At 39.8% G+C, this 12,836-nt stretch overlaps 1 protein-coding gene across 7 annotated transcripts in view; it reads right to left on the bottom strand.

The window, feature by feature from the left end:
* The window catches only part of tns1b (tensin 1b), a 247,597-nt gene that overhangs the window by 222,502 nt on the left and 12,259 nt on the right, over positions 1-12,836 (bottom strand). The gene's annotated exons all lie outside the window — the stretch shown is intronic.

The following is a 12,836-nucleotide window of genomic DNA, read 5'->3' as shown; positions in this document are numbered from 1 at the left end:
ATGAAGTTGTTACGGCTAACATTCAAGAATTAACAGATCATTAAACATTCCTGTTAGCATTTTGAAATGCGCTTAAGGGATGTCAAAGATAACACAACACAGGGCTGCCAACTCTCACACATTGACTGTGAGACACAATCGCCACTTGTCACACACCACACATCCATTTTCTCACACCTTGAAAAAACTCATTTATAATACGGACGAGATGAGGAGGAGGGAGGGGCGACATAGCCTCCGTTTTGTTTGACAATACTTCGAAAGTCAACAAGAAGTAACGTCACCCAACATCGCTTAGAGCACCTTTAAGTTTATCTGCATTTAAAGTCGGGGCTGGGCTTAATCACAATTTTATCGAAATCGCAATATGGACTAGTGCAATATTCAAATCGCAGGGAGGGGCACAATATTATTTTAAAAGGCAAAATATGTGTCAAACCATTCTGAATTAAATATTGTGGGGCTGCAGAGACGTCCCGGCCTACAAATCCTATCCTACAGACTAAAGAAAACATCTTTGTTTGGTACAGATCCTCGCAAAAATCACACTATAATCATCTTAATTTCTTGAATGACATGAAAATGAGAACAATGATACAAAATGATCATTCCCTCCAATATCGTGAATCATATCGCAATCGCAATATCAGTCAAAATGATCGCAATTAGATATCTTACTCATATCGTGAAGCCCTAATTTAAACTAAAATGAATGAACCAGAGCTTTAACAATTCAACATTTTGCTGTATAATTAATTGTCTCAGAAAATAGCGATTGACAATATAATTGTCTCTTTAAGTCAACTTTAAAAATATTTATTTATGTATCACTTTTTCACACAAATTACAGTTTTGAATGAATTCCAGAATACATGTTTTGGTTATTTATCACAGTTATGTGACCCAGGTAATGTCATAACACAAATACACAGCCTATAAAGTAAACCCCGCCTCTTCATTTTTATGGAACATTTTTTTCTAATGGTATCCCCCCCTCGTCATTTCTGTTGCTATGAACGTGTTTAGGGTCAAGTGCCAAACACTAACGTTTGAAAAATATATATATAAAGTCCAACCGATAAGCACTTACATAATTACAATTTGGCATATCTAAACAAAATCAACAATTACCAGTCATACGCCTTAAAACAACTCATTTTCATTTAGGGCCACACTGGAAAAGAGAATCACACCAAGGGCCAGACACGGAGACTTAAATTCACATGCATACATCGAAAAAGTAAAATATCTTTGACTGTATTACTGAATGTTGCTTTTTTGGTCATTTTTGTTGCTTTTTCCAAGTTTTTTGTGGCATTCTCAGACGTTTTAATCACTCTTTTTTTATTGTCGGTTTTTGTATCGTTTTGTTGCTTTTTTTGTCGCTTCTTTCGACTTTTGTCGCACTTTGTTCAACATAAACGCCTAGAAAGAGTTCCTTAGCCATCATAGAGATTAGCAAATCATGCAAAACAATGATTGATGATTTCATCGCCTGAATATTGAAATACTCTCTGGTTCTGTGGGAGTTTCTCAGTCTCAAAGATGGTAAATCTGCCAAATTCAGTTCTGAGAGTTGGTTTGAAAACAGTTTTTTGTGTTTTTGGTTTGGTGCACAACTAGCCAGGGCCAAAATGTATTGTGAACCTAAAATTGATACGGGGGCCGCATCAAAATTTGTGAGGAGCCGCATTTGGCCCGCGGGCCTTGAGTTTGACACATGTGCCTTAAGACCTTAGCTAATGTTAGCAATTAATTGCACAAAGAAAACCGCGATTATATAAAAAACAATTGACAATTAAACAATTATGTAATAATTGTTACAGGCCTAGAATGAACTGGCTCTGGCTAAGTACTGTGCTCACCTTTTGCATTTCCCCTACTACAAGAGGTAGAGAACTGTTCCTGGAAAGTGAATCAATACACTGGAGGTGCTGGTAGCTGAGGTGAAGGGGTCGTCCCTTTGCAACGGGTCTCCTAACTAAGTAACTCCCAACTCAACGGGCTTCTCCATTGTTTTTTTTAACAGACCCCTAATGGGAGCCACCCAAGACCTGACAGATTGATTGCCACTCGCCCATGAGCGAGGAGGGGACTGAGGGAGCGAGCGTGCAGGGTAACAGGAGTAGCATCGGACATCAACATTCTTCCCGTCCACTCTTCTCCTCTCAACACGACTTTTACAAGGTTTGGAAGAAAGAGGCCATGTTTACTTTGCTGGAGACACAGTGGCAGCCTACTCGCCTCAGAGGAAGCCATATTAGCAAAACGCACACACTCACATATACTGTACGGTTGGGCATCATTTTGATTTTAAGAATTCTGATTCCAACTTCAATTCTTCCTTTCGATTCTGGTTCTTATCGATTCCGATTCTTTGAGGGGTGGAGTTGAAACGGATCACATGCTAATTTCACAGATAAGAGGAACATTATACAACAGTATTTTTATTCAGTGGTGATTTACAGTTTTACTGGGCTTTCTCAATATAAAATAAAGCCACACTTAAGAGCACAGCTTACTGTGCGGAAACCAAAACTTGCGTGTGTTAAATTTGGAACCGATGATCAGATTTCAAACGATTCCAAATGATTCCATTGGAATCGTAATTTTTGAAAACAATTCCAAGTTGGAACAGGTTCTCGATGCCCAATCCTACAAACATACATACACACACATTAAAACTACACTGATCCAAGTGGCTGAATTCAATCCTACCACATGTTCATCATTACTTAATCACAAAAAATCCATGAGTCATGTCTGGTCACAGTGAAACTATTTAGATTCATGCATAGTCTAATTTGGAGCAGAGTCTTCAAGTTCTAACGTTTCTGTTTGTGTACTGAGTGCTTTACATAAACTTAATACCTGCATAATGTCATTAAACAACTAGAAACAGATAAAAGAATCCCATAGTTAACTGTGTTATTGCCCATGCATGTGTGTGTGTGTGTGTGTGTGTGTGTGTGTGTGTGTGTGTGTGTGTGTGTGTGTGTGTGTGTGTGTGTGTGTGTGTGTGTGTGTGTGTGTGTGTGTGTGTGATAATAGAGGGATCCTAACTGTGTCTGTATTGTAATCATTGTGAAGCCCTGAGCCCAAACCATATAGGCTTCATCTTCCTAAAGCCCTTCCAAACTGCCCTCAGCTGGATCAAAGTGTGCGTTGTGTGCTTAGGTTTTAACAGGGGGGTTTTACTTTCTGGCTGATTGTTATCGCTCCCCACAATGCTAAGCCATGAGTGAGGCCTTGGTGAAGGCTGCTGCCAAAGGAGTGTCTGAAATGTCTGTGTGTTGTGTGAGTACTCCTCTCTGCCATGTGTGCTGGGGATAAGGCAAAGGCATTGGTTGATTTGGAAGCGCCTGTTGCATGACCTCACACTTGTCATTTGTGATTAATCCATATGAACATCACATTACAGCAAGTTGTTTCTTTAGCGCAGATAACAGTTTCAGGCTTACTACACCAATGCAAAATCACAACACTGACTGCCCCCTGCTGGTCTCTTTTCTCCACAATCACCAGGTCAGGATTATTTTAAGAAAGATCAAGCTATATGGCTTCCTTTTAGAGGGGGAAATCAAACATGGCTAAAGCCACCGGCCAGGCTGTAAACATGGCAACGGTGCCTTAAATCAACCCTGTGGGACGCTTCTCCACACAGGCAAGTGACCAATGTTCTCACCTAAATCCCTCAACACTTTATTTTACTGCACACAGGGTGTGTTCAATCATGTCTTAGAGAATTTCCAAGAAACATAACAGCATTACTAGCAGTTTAGAACGTCCTCTGGGAGCGCATGAAGTCTATACATACATTCCACATGTGCAGGAAATTATGTCGTATGTGGAATGATGCTGGCAGATTATCAAGGTTGATAGGCAAAACTATAATCCCTAATGATTAATGGGGTACGTATTTAAAATCCTGGGGGGATGATTTATAAAGACAGTGACATGAATGAGTGCAAAAACAACTTTGAAGAACTGTGTGAAAGCTCAGTTCATCAACTTTTAGTTTTTTTTTTAACTCAGCGATGCTCATTTTTGAGGGAGTAGAAAGCTCCGTGCATCCAATTGCTTTTTGACACTAATCCAGGTTTGAGTATCATTGGCAGCAAATTAAACAAAGTAGCCCGTATAGTGTCTCCCCTGGCACATCCTACACCGCCTCCTGTAGAATCCACAGGAGCTCCCAGGCCACATGACATCTGCAGGCCTCCTGCATCTTCCCCGAGGTCGACTCCCAGTTGAACAAATACCTCTATAGTGAGGATTTCTAGGAGGCATCCGGGTAACCGAACACACCAGATGGTTTGTTACACAGAAGCATCTGAGAAGCCATCATGGAAACTGTTGTTGTGGCAATGCTTGGCAGGTGAATGCATGAACCATCTATCTATCAAACTCTTGCTGAAGCCAGTTGGGAGAAGAGCAAAAACATATTTTCTATCGAGAAAAGCCTTCGGGGGCGTTCTTTGCTCTTCTTTCAATAAATAAATACTCTCCAGTTCTGATACAACTGATGCTATTGCAGCATCTACGCTAACCTCTTTAGGAGCCGCCATTATTGTTTTGAACGAACAGTCGCTTCCCACAGTAAGGGTTTATAGTAGTGCTGGAACAAAGTATTATTTTCATTGTCGATTAATCTGTTGATTATTTTCTCGAACAATCAAATTAGTTGTTTGATCTGTAAATTGTCAGAAAATGGTGAAAAATGCAAGTCAATGTTTCCCAAATCCCAAGATGACGTCCTCAAATGTCTTGTTTTTTCCACAACTCAAAGATATTCAGTTTACTGTCACAGAGGAGAGAAGAAACTAGAACATATTCACATTAAGGAATCTGCAATCAGAGAAGTTTTACTCAAACTGATTAATCAATTATCAAAATAGTTGGCGATTTATTTAATAGTTGACAACTAATCGATTCATCTTTACAGCTTTAGTTTATAGGTGTAAGGAAACAAACAGGGTTTTTACAAGTATAGTAAAACAAGAGTGTGTGTATGTATTTGTCTGTGTGTGGTGGTGGTAGTGAGGACACCCTGCCTGTCAGTTTCAGACAAGATACACCCACTTAACACGGAGCTGAATTTCTTCACAGCGCCAACTGTAACCCTTGGTGATGGTGAGCCTGCACTGTAGCTGGCCATTATGCAAATGTAAATCACGCTTGACTAGCCACAAGACTGTGTGTGTGTCCATCGCATGGCTTCACATTTCACCCAAACTTTATTGGTGCCAGTGGCCTTTTGTCTGCTTTAATTGAATTAACTTCTCAGAAACGGACCTTGTTGCAGGAGAGCGATGGGACATTACACAGCCATCACCTCGGCATGGGAGCTTTTAATAGTGTTTACATTGGAATCATTCAGTGCTTTGGTAGAATAGGGGCTTCTCTTTCAGTACATTTTATAACTTGCTAACATTTTCTTTTTAGAAGCTTCATGAGACATTTGTCACAGCCTCGGAACATAATGGATTAGCAGATAAACAAGACTCATGTCACTTTTTCTGTCATTTTGTGCCATGTTTTACATCTACTTACAAAAAAAGCTCCAGTGCTTTCACTCTAACAGTTACATCTTAATACTGGCTGTCCTTCCTACTTGTGCCAGTCACTTTGAATGGCTAAAATAATAGCCATTCTATAGCCGTAATAGTCTCTAGAAAAAAGCGTTGTTAAAGACCTTGAAAATGAGCCTTTTACTAGGGCTGTCAATCGAATAAAATATTTAATCGCGATTAATCGCATGATTGTCCATAGTTAACTCGCAATTATTAGTAAATTATTGGCACTTTTTTTTTATCTGTTACAAATGTACTTTAAAAAGGGATATTTTAATGCTCAACTGGTTGTTGAGACTCAACGTACTCCGGTGGTAAGTCAATTCACATCGACAGTAAATGTGAATAACTTTAGTCTTGTGGAGAGAACCATCTGGAAGGACTTTGAAACTCAACTTGCCATTCAAAAGACCCTTTTCTTTATCCATTTCTGCTCAAGGAGCTTTGTTTCTGCTAGCTATCCACAGCGTTACTGCTGCTTCGCTTCCTGATTTCCCAAACTACGGAGCAGCCCAAGGCCCAAATCTCAGTACCCGTGTGCGTTAATCGCGTGTCCAAAATATATACCATTGAAAGGAATTTTAGTTCATTTTTACAGCCCTAAATGTTGTTTTGGTGAGTTTTGGTTATTTCTCAGGACTGAGCTCTTTTCACTGGTTTGACAGTAGTGGGTGTTGGGACCAAGCAGGGGGTTAAACAGTGATTTTAACAAAAAATGGCTCAGATTGAGCTGACTGCAGAGACAAAGGACACAGGGAAGGCAAGACAAAGGATCTTGGCCTACATGTGAATCCCAAAGCCAGTTTCACCAAACTCCTACAGGCCGCCACTTGGAAGCACAGTCGCCAAAATGGAGATTCTACCTTCAACACGAGGAGGGCAAGGCAGACTGGTGGTGAGACAAAGAACTGCTTCACACCTGTGACAAGGTTGCGCTTTTCCCATTGGCTGTCGGGCGTTTGTGTTTCTTTGCTTTCCACGGTAACCCAGTTTACTGACAGGATGTGCAGTAGTCTGGACTAGCTAGCCAGCATCACCTCGCTGGTCGAGATTGAGCTGGGACATTTTATATCTTTCTGATATACAAAGGGGATCCGAGGAACACTGGCCCAGTATTTCCTCTATCTGCAGCGGGTTTAATCAGCCTGGATTCAAGAAAAGGACTCCGTTCCGTTGTTCTTGCGTCGTCGACCTGGATCGCGTGTCGTCCACTGCTCTGGACGAAACGGATCGTTAAACTCTGGCGAGAGATTAACTACAAACAACACATACAGTAAGAGGTTTACACAGTTCTGGGCAGACGTTAGAACTAGTGTGTTTGGTTTGTTTATTAATGAGCAAAGGGTTCGCTACCACTTGTTGCCATTAATGTGATCTGTGATTGTAATCATGTATTGGCCCATATCTGGTTATTAATCTGTTTCTGTGAATGTATCATTGATCACGATACTGTTGATTATGTTGTGTTAAGTAGCTGGGTAAAACCGTAAGCGCTACCTGCTAAATCACTCCTTTCACGGAGTTTAGTTACTGTCCGCGAGATCATCGCGGAAATCAGCTGTTAGCCACTGGAGTGGTTATAGTGACCGTTTCCCTCGGTAAGTCAAAAGTCTCAGTCTGTCCTAACTACACGTGTGGTCCAGACCTGAGTGGCTGAGGGAGCTGGCCATTATCGATAACTAAGATCAGAGAATTGGCGAAGTTATTAATAACCATATTCATAACTTTATTAATATTGATAAAACATCTTTGATAATTTGCTAATGATCAAATCTGTACCCTATGGGTATCCTACAGGGGATCAGTTGAAATGTCACATATTTCTGTGCACCAATGGCAGTTTAGCAGCATTTAAAACGTAATGCCAGTTGCTGGATTGTTTTGTGGTGTGCTTACATTGCCATTGGTAATATGTCTTGGTAACAATGGTACAGAGGGATAGAGGACTACTGCAACACCCATATAATAAAAGACAATGGGGTTCAAAGACATGAACCACATAAATTAACATAAATTTACATAGCAATAATATTGCCATTTAAGTCCATGGGCATGGGGGGGTGGGATATGCATGTAAATCACAGTTTAAAAAGTAGGAAAAGTCAATGGCAATGTCCCCATCTGCTGGTTAAAAAGCACAAAATGCTACTTTCTCAGTAGTCATGAACTACTTTGAAGGGCCTGGTGCGTTTTAGACAGCCATCTTCAGATAAAATACAGCACTCTGCCATTGTTTTGGCTACAAGTCACAGTTTAAAAGAAAGAAGGAATGTGTTCACTGATTTTTGGTTCTCGACTTCTTTCATGCCTGCTTGTCCCCAGTCAAAATGGCACAGACCAACCCAGATGCCAAGCAAACAGTGTCACATGGTTTCCCCAGCAGATAAAAGAGTCGTGGAAATGCTAATGTTTGGCCAGTCTCTGAGAGAATGTGAAGCAAACAAGTTTTCGTCATCTTGGTGTGTTTGATTTTTGCAGAGTTACAGATTTGAGCAGAATGAAACAACCAGTGATTTATGGTGCTTAGAGTATTGCTAGATGTGATAGGCAATAAATCAAGTGGGATTAACTGTTCTGGGACTAATCCTCAACATAAAGATCATTTTGAAACATTTCAGAGTTAGGAAACAATAAGTAGGTCTTTTGTATTACTACAAAGAAGACTATTACTAGTCTTTTGCCAAATTGGTCTAATTATCCTTGGACTATAGCTGTCACTTTTTATTCTAAACTTTAACGGCCATTCTAGCAGCGGGGAAAATAAGCACTTGATCTGAAATCTTCTGGTGAAATAAAAAATTTCAAGCAACAGACCACCATAAATGGAAAATTCATGGATAGAGTTCAAGCTGTTTGTGAACTTTGTAAAATTAACGTTAGCTTGTCACTGAAGTGAGGCAGCGGAGGCATTATAAACGGCACAGATCGTATCGTGAGGTCTCTGGAGATTCCCACCCCTACTGGTTTATGGTACTGCATTGAATCTATGTCGTAGATACGTGCGTAGGTACACACAGATTCGAACCCTACACCGTACCCTACGCCCTAGCCTGACGTGCACCTTCCCAGAAATGTCACTTCATGTCGTGGGGAAACAGAATCCAACAACTGTGATTGGTCCGCTTGGCTGTGGACTTGGTAGCGCCGCAACACAACAGCGCAAGTATGGATTCCTCGCAAGTTCAACAACACGTTGAGAAAAAGGCTCGCACACAGTCTTCTAAAGTGTGGGAGTATTTTACTCTTAATGCCAACAACAACGAGGTAGTCTGTAGACTTTGTAAAATGCAGTTGGCATATCACACTAGTACGACGGCGATGCAAGAACAGCTGAAGAGGAGACACCCCGGATCCCTGAGTCAGGATAACAGCAGCAAAACACCATAAGTTCTGCTCACCTTTTTGTCCCGATATTTCCTGCCACTATCCTCAGATTGGGACGGGCCCTTGATCTAGCATTTGTGTTTTTTTAATCATTACTTTATTAGACTAATTGGTAGAGCCCTACCGATAAAGGATTTTTAAGGCCGATATCGATACAAATATTTGGTGATTTAAAAATCCGATTTATCGGCCGATTTAAAAAAAAACCAGAAACGTGTAACAAAACATAAAAAGATTTGTAGATATTTATGAGTCCTCACTAAAATAATATGATAATGCAGTTTCAAAATAAACTTGTTTGTTTTATTGTCACAACAGATCAGAGGAAAATCAAAATATATTAAAGTTCTGATTAATAAAATGTATAAAAATACAAACTTAAGATATGAAACTTAAAGGGTTATGCACGAGTGTTGCCAACAGGGACGTTGTAGAGCGCCTTCTGGTGGACAAACTATGCAATGCCAACACTCAGAACATGGTTGAAGGGTGTTTCGTCCGTTTTTATTTTATTTATTTATTTTCATTTATCGGCCATCATAAATGCCGATAGTTTGGAAAATGCCTAATATCAGCCGATAATATCGCCACACACACACACACACACACACACACACACACACACACACACACACACACACACACCAGGAGCTGTTTTTTGCAAATTGTGCAAAATGCATCTTTAAGCAGATGCAGAAAGCATGACAGGAAGCATTAATAATAAAATGTTTCTACTAGTATATATAATTAATCAAACCTCTTTCCTGCAATAAACAAATATTCAAAACTATTCCAGTTTTTTCTTTGACAGCTTACATTCTGTTTGGGAAGTGTGAATGAGTGCCCCGGCCCTCAGTTTGGCAACTATATGGTCTCCTGGGAATACTAATCTCAGACTAAACATAGGCATGCAAATGACAGGTGTTAAAGGATTGGCTACAGTCGAGCTTAGCGGTAATATTAGACACAAGACAATCGCACAAAATGACAAAGAGATCCCAGGAACGTGCCACAAATGTGAAAGGGCAGAAAAGGAATGTTATCCAGTGAAGTGATAAGTAACAGTGTTGCAGTAGAGGGAGCTGCTAACTGATAAAGCAGCCATTAAAGTGGTTGTCTCGCTTTCATCATGTTTAAAGGCACTTTATCTGACGATGAACTGTTAAATCCATTACTGTTATCTCTGACAGGGGAGCCCAACCTTTCAGGACAGATAAAGTATAGCAAGGAAACATTTGGAGTATGTATTTTTCAGCAATATTGGGATTAAATATAATTTACAATACAAATTTTTGATCTAAATAAAGAGCTGTATGTCTTAATGTGTAGAAATAACTCAAAGCATTTTCTGCAGGATGCATTAGACTTAATAATCTGCACACATTTCATGATAAACATTTACCTTCAGAATGTGACTGCTGTACAATACAGGTCAAGTTGGTGTCACGGCTGCCACTTTGCAACAATGATACATGCCCTGTGTCCCTACAGTAACTGGTCACTATGAATCAATGCATCTAGCTATCCTGTTTTGTCAAGAAGTAGCTATATAACTTACATATCCAAGGAAATATTAGCTTCAAACCGGAGTTACAACTGCTACACAGTTCTAAACAGCCGTTGACAACACAATACAATGATGCCGAGGTATTCAGGCTATTTTCAGAGTCATGCCATGAAGGCTTGCCAAGGCAGACAGGCACGCAGAAGGTAAAGATGTAGCAGATTATGTTCTCAGAACTTCTATGACAACTGTAATGTTAAGAAAATGGAGTGGGCTTTAAAGGGTAAAACCCCTCAATTTAGGTAATCCAATATGCTGTTCTTGCAGTCTGGGAAAGTCCATGTAGAAAGTAACTGACGAAAGGCTTTTATGCTTGATACCATATTGCGATACCCAATTTCTATTCTTTATTTAACCAGGCAAGTAATTAAAAACACATTTTTATATACAATGTGGGCCTGGCAAAAGGCAAAGCCTCTTGAGGGATGGGCTACAGGAGAAATGTCGAAAGTTAAATGCATTTTAATATTCACCCAAAGCTGATATGAGGCCTCAGTCTGTTTTAGACTAATTAAGGGGGTATCTTACAAAGTTACCCACTTGATTTTTCTAACACAGACCTCTGAAACCTGATATTAGCTTCAGCTAAACCTTAGACTGCATTTCTTACACAGAATAAGGAGTTTGGATTTCATGCCCCATCACTTTTCTCAAAATTGCTTAAAGGAAGCATCTCTTTGCCTATATCTAAGCATTTAAATAAAAGTTAAAACTAGTATACTGGGATGTAATATTGTACCTTAAAACCATGTGGTATAGATTAGAGAGTTAAAACAACAATGCTCATACATAGAGGTGTTTACTACACACTGATTAGGATAACATTAAAATCCCTGATAAATCCTGGTTCCTCCTCACACTGATGCTAAAACCCCAATGCCATTCATAAAGCAGCCCTGCCCATAGATTTACAGCATTGCCTAATGGACTAATACATCCAGATATACTGCAGGGATCACCATAAGTATAAAAAGATATAACTAAATCTGTAGACAAATTCCTGTCATCTAATGTGACATATCACTTTCTCGCCTTATATATATGTGAGAATAAAATAGAATCAGTATATTTCCATGGGGGTACAGGCTACCATAAATAAACGTCCCAGCCTGTGTATATGATAGAAATGTGTGGCACGCCGGTGATGCTTGTGAAGGATTTCAGGCGCGTGCAACACATGTGCAGCATCAGGTCCGAGAGTGTGATTTAATTAAAGATTCCATTGCCTGGTGCATAGGACGGGACACACCCGCTCTCATTAACAGGGATCAGGACGGGACCGTGGAACATGTGCCATGTTTTTTTGTTTTTTTATGAAGGGCTATTGAATTTCTACTCACTGTTCTACTATTAATAATGGCATGACAAACGTTCTCTACAGGACAATCAACTGTTGTGTCCCCCTGTGTTATCTTTAGTGCACTGGAGACAGAAAAATAGCATAGGTATAAAGAGTTACGTTTCTCCAAAAACACTAATAAAGACGTGTATTAATATGTTCACAATGCATTGGTCAATGCCCAAAGATTAGTCTTATCCAATCCAGTGAACCCTTTCTTTTCTTCACAGCTTTGCCTGTGACAGTGAGTAGTCGATATGTTCATTACACACATTGTGGTTACAAATCATTACTAGAGCTGCAAAGATAAGTCGATTTAGGGCCGCAACTAACGATTATTTTCATTGTCAAATAATCTGTTGATGGGGCGACCTCTAGCTCGCTCAGTAAGAGCGCGCGCCCCAAGTAGGCTGAGGCCTTTGCTACGTGTCATCCACCATCTCTCTCCCACCTTTCCTGTCTATCCACTGTCACTCTGAAATAAAATAAAAAACTCTTTAAAAAAATAATAATAATCTGTTGATTATTTTCATGATTAATCGATTAGTTCTTTGGTCTATAAAATGTCAGTTAATGGTGAAAAATGTCAATCAGTGTTTCCCATAGTCCAAGATGGATCATTTAAGAAGCTTTTTGCAGCGGCGCGGGTTCGAATCCGACCTGCGGCCCTTTGCTGCGTGTTATTCTCCATCTGTCTCCCAATTCCCTGTCTATCCACTTTCACTGTCTAATAAAGGGAAAACCCCCCCAAAAAATAACCTTAAAAAAAAAAGAAGCTGGAATCAGAGAATATTTAATTAAATTAATCGCCATCTATTTTGATAACTGACTAATCGGTTTGAGCCATAGACTGTTAATATATACAGTCTAGGGTTTGAGTATAAATTCTCTGATTGCAGCTTCTTAAATGGGAATATTTTCTAGTTTATTCACTCCTCTGTGACAGTAAAGTGAATATCTTTGAGTTGGGTACAAA

Source organism: Perca fluviatilis, chromosome 12 (genome assembly GCF_010015445.1).
Source record: "Perca fluviatilis chromosome 12, GENO_Pfluv_1.0, whole genome shotgun sequence".
Taxonomy (NCBI): domain Eukaryota; kingdom Metazoa; phylum Chordata; class Actinopteri; order Perciformes; family Percidae; genus Perca; species Perca fluviatilis.
Note: the sequence above shows the minus strand (reverse complement) of the source record. Positions and strands in the feature narration are given on the sequence as shown.